At 42.6% G+C, this 5,183-nt stretch overlaps 1 pseudogene; it reads left to right on the top strand.

Moving 5' to 3' along the window:
- LOC116689374 (UDP-glucuronosyltransferase 2B17-like) overlaps positions 1-5,183 on the top strand; it is a 36,400-nt pseudogene that overhangs the window by 6,675 nt on the left and 24,542 nt on the right.

Raw genomic sequence — 5,183 nt, forward strand, 5'->3', positions numbered from 1 at the left:
TTTGGGTCTTCCACTTGTCTTAAATGTGAGGTGGACTATTCAGGGAGAGGGACATCATTTAATTGCTCCTTCCCCACTATCCTATGTCCCAATACAAATGTCAGAGCTGACTGACAGATTGACAGCCCCAACGGGGCAAAATATTTTACATTCCCTTCACCTTTTTTCAACTTGGATATGCACAGGCCTCAAACTACAAACATTGTCCTCTTACTTGGAATGAATGTAAATTAATGGAGTGTTACAGTCCGCAACATCGGCTGCTTAAATGATGTTAATTTTGCATTTTCCCCGACCCACAATGCCAACATTGTCTACATGTCAGGATTCAGTGCAAACCCCTCCAAGCACACTTCTAAAGACCTAAGGACTTGTGTCCAGAGCTCTGGTGAACATGGGGTCATTGTTATGACATTGGGAACGCTGGTAGAAAAACTTCCTGAGGACATTACTGAGGACATTGCAGCTGCTTTTTCCCAACTTCCTCAAAAGGTGATCTGGAAGCACAAAGGCAAAAGACCATCCACCCTTGGCAACAACACCTTACTCGTAGACTGGCTGCCCCAAACTGACCTCCTAGGCCACCCCAAGACCAGAGTTTTTGTGGCCCACGGAGGCACCAATGGAATCATGGACCTGTAAGACTCCGTCCTTAGATGTGCCGCTCCTTTGTGCCTCCTGACAAACTCAGTCCAGAACATGGCCCTGTCCAGGGTTTTCATGGCTGTCTCCTGCTGCAGGTTTGGACACACGCCTGCATCTCTCTGTTGTAGCTTGGTCAGGATCCCTCCTTCATTGCCTCCAGGAAGTTATCTTTGTTCATCGTGCAATGTCCAGGTTTTGGCCACACCTCTGTCTTCATCCTGAAGAGGTATAATGGCTGGTCGAACAAGGAAGCCGACCAGGGGGCACCGTGGTAGATGGCCTCCATGTATTACCTTGGTCTCCGGTGGCCACAAAACATCTGGTCTTGGGGTGGTCCTAGGAGTCATTTTGGGGCACCAGTTCCTAGAGTAAGGTGTTTTGCCGAGGGTGGATGTCTTTCTCCTTTGTGCTTCCATACACCTTTTGAGGAAGTTGGGCAACAGCACTGCAATGTCCTCATATACTGTCCTCAGGATTTTTTCTCACCAGCCCTCCCATGTCATAAAAATGACCCATGTTCACCAGAGCTCTGGACAAAGTCCCTAGTTCTTTATACAGTGGCTTGGAGGGTTTTTGCACTGAAATCCTGACATGTACAATGTTTGCATTGTGGGTCGGAAAATGTCAAAGATTCATCATTGCAGCCCGATGTTGCGTTGACTGTAACACTCCAAATTTACTTCATTTCCAAGTAGATGGACAAAGGTTGTATTTGAGGCTGTGCTCATCAAGTTGAAAGTGAAGGGCAAGTAAAATATGTTTTTACACCCGTTGGGGAATGCTCTGTCATCAGCTACACTTTGTATTGGGAATAGGATATGGGGGAAGGAGCAATTGCAAATGATGTCCCTCTCCCTGATAGTCACTCAATTTAACAATGGAAGACCCAACGGTGAGCCAAAGAACTCCACCACAATTGCCGTTCCGTTCAACAAATCCATATTTGTGCACATGCAGGGCTCTCTGCATCATTATATTCTCAACACAACCCTCATCATCTGAATCACCTGTTTATTTCATTTCATAAACTGCTCCACCATCTATATTCCAAAGCTATACGTCCATAAGTGAAGGCACCTTCCCGCCGCTGGTACCCATTGTGTTGCAAAGGCCCCAAGTGTCTTCACTCAAAACCAGCAGAGGCTTTATAGTGATGGCTTGTAGTGATGGGACCCTGACTTGATGTACCAGCTAGTTGATGGCACCATCACGGATTTCAATGGCCCGGGATGGAGCTCCTCGATGAGACTTTCATGTTGCATCCAATGGCTTCATCCACAGAACACCAGACTTCCCATCCATTTACCAAGGGTGAATAGCAGATCAGCACTGAATTGGCCACCAAGATTTCGTTGGAACATCTCCGAAAGAAATTCTGACAAAGATGTTAGATGTTAGATCCTTCTCTCTCACGACGGCTTACATTTCTTGAGGTCAGAAGCATCTCAACTTAACAAATAATTACATAAAACTTGTTAAATATAGAATTTATCTTATTTAATTTTAGCTTAGATAGCTACCTATTATGAAACAGCAGTAATTAGAAGCACCATGCCTTGCACAACATTTTTAATTTTGAACATCTGCAATACTTTCTGTTTTTCCCTCATTTTAGTTCTAAACCTTCCCTTGGATCAGTTTGAACCTGAGGGGTAGTTCCAAATTCTGTTGTGTGCTAGATAAAGAGGGGGAATATCTTTACATTTTCGGAACTTTGGAGAGATGCTTACGGCTAAATTTGGGCTTTACAGGTGTACAGTCACATCCAAGAAGACTGCGTCTAGTCCAAACTTTAACAGAGCACAGATTAAATGTTAGCCTCACAGAGGTAAGTTGTTCTTTTCAAACTACTTTTGGTGCACAGTTTAGATGGTTGGGCGCAGGACAGTTAAGGTTCCAAAAAAAGCACCTTGTTTTCTGGGTTTTTATGAGAAAAAAAATAGCTAGATAAGGTTAGTCAAGAAAGGGGAACCCTTATCTCTCAAGTGTAAAGGTCCTTTTCAAAACGGACAGGTACATCCCGCCTTCAGTTTTGTTTTACGTCATCACATTTCATTATTGGGCGTGCCACAACCTAAACGTCGGGCTGCATTTAGACAGGCCCCAGAGGTCCCATGGGCTTTTGTGGACAAAATAATGCCGCCTTGGCTACGAAAGTATCATTTGAACGTAAGAAGTGTCGATTCTGATGTCTTATCACAGCAGTTAAATGCCCATTCCTCTGTTTACCTTAAATTACGTTTCAATCATAATTTCTTAAAAAATTAATAGATCAAGCCAAATGCCTCTGTTAAAAGTGCTCTGGGACTAAGACGATAGTGTGTAGACAACACAATATACACCAGCGCACACAGTACGGTTGGTTGTTGCCATATGTCCTGTTTTTACTACACAACAGCAACATTTGCCTGCTCTGAGGGCGAACAATATCACCTACTCACACAGATGAGAGAAAAGTTTCAAGACGCAGCCCAAACACCCTCCTTAAAAGACTTCCACTATGATTGTCCATAACATACTAGATAAGAATAATAATTTGATCAACCTGGGTAAAGGGTAATAAACTACAGGTACCTGTCAACCTGCAGGGCTCAATGATATGGGGCTTTTCTTTTTTATTACAACTATTCCTATTTATGCTTTAATATGTGCACATAACAGTTTGGAGACATAAAGTTGAGGGAATGCATAAATCACAAAAGACTACCAGTATACATACTGTACGTGCTATTTGTGAATTATGGTGACATTTCTGCGAAAACCTAGAGGCAATTTGTAAGCGATACGCTTCTGTTTTTCAAAATGATTCCTCAATGTTCTTTGTTGTAGTTGCATATAGTAAGACAAAAATGTCATCCTTGAGGTTTCCTCGCCGGGAGTATGGCTCATGTTTTTAGTCTAAGATGAGACTTTACGAATAACCAGAGTTTTTATTATTAACCATCGTCTGCACCAGATTTCTCAAAGCAATTCATAAAGCGGCGTACTTCCTGTACTTTCTGGAACTTGCTAATCTTGGAGATTGCGCAATCGCCATCTGCAAGGGACATTGGCTCCCTCATGCAAGCACATATCATCAAAGTAACTTAACATAGACTAATCACGTTGTCCAACATGAACATAAAAACAACTGCCTAAAAAATCTATAAATTTTTTTTTGCTTTATAGTCAACACACCACCACCTAGTCAGCTATGTACAACCCTTTCATTGCCCTTGATTCTTTGATCTCAACACCTTACCACGAGCGTCCTATTCACAGATTTCAAATGTGCCACGAGAGCTTGTAATTTGTGCTTCCAGCCTCTTCTCCACAGCAATGATCCACTGGACTGCACTGTTGTCCATCTCTGATGGTAAAAGCCGTTTGGGATGGTGCAAACACTAACCGCAGGGGGGGGAATCTTTTGAACTGTTGATATTGTTGCACTGGTTACACATGAAAAAGGCAAACGAGAATAAGTGCAATATGCTACTCGTTATACTTGGAAAAACAGTTGTTTCTTACGATACAGAAAAGCATTTGATAAGTAAAGTGAAAGTTCTATTCACTAACTTTACATAAATTACGATTTTGAAACTCTTACATAGACTGTATACTATCATGACATTTCCGCCAGAGCTTCTGTCCGAAACACCGGCCCGACTCGCCAGCTTAGTCTTCAAATGGGGTATTAGGCGGGTTTCCCACATCTCTCCTCGCGTAGTACCACCATTTTTATATAGAGCCATTAGCGGCTGCTATCAGACAAATATTAAAGGATTAAACAAACACTGTACCCCCAGGAAAGCCTTTCAATGCGGCTGCTGTTTTACTTTTCTTCCGAAACCTCAACGTCCTTTCTGAGACACTACCTTACTGTGTTTATCAGATAAATGTCATCCATCTCGCTTACCCATGTACGTAGTAAATCCATAGTGTTAACCTCTAATGTGTGCTTTCAGAGGGTTCCACTACACGCACTGCTAAAGTCCTGATCTTGTCTTCTGTCTGTTTGCTAGCTCTTTCGTCTTCTTGTTACGGTTCACCGTTTTAACTGGACAGTAGTTTTAAGCTAGATCACATGAAGTTGGAAGCTGGCCTTGGCCCATGACAGGGCAAGTTGCTAAATGAGGAGTTCATAACGACTGATTCATGCCTGGCTGTCTGTAGATTCCCTGATGTACAACTTGAACACTCTTGGCTGAATAATGATTGACTCAGTGGTGCGCTGTCCAATAGCCCTTTTTTAGCATTGGGTGATTCTGTAATACTTGTAGATTAATTGTGAAAAAAATGTAATTTTCTGCACACTGCTTTAACTACTAGATCTTCTTCAGGCAAATGGTGGACACATAGACTTGAGCAAGATATTAGGCCTGCCATCATCTGATCCACCATGATCTCATACTCTAGTCTCGGTGCCCACACATAAGGTACGTATTTCCACAACCTTCCAAACAGGTCACTTGTTCTTCTTTAAGAAACTATGTCCTCAAGAGCAGGTTTGTTTGTTTTAACGTTTTCAGCGAAGGACGCCTCACTGACGGAGAACCAAC

This window comes from Etheostoma spectabile, chromosome 5 (assembly GCF_008692095.1).
Source record: "Etheostoma spectabile isolate EspeVRDwgs_2016 chromosome 5, UIUC_Espe_1.0, whole genome shotgun sequence".
Lineage (NCBI taxonomy): Eukaryota > Metazoa > Chordata > Actinopteri > Perciformes > Percidae > Etheostoma > Etheostoma spectabile.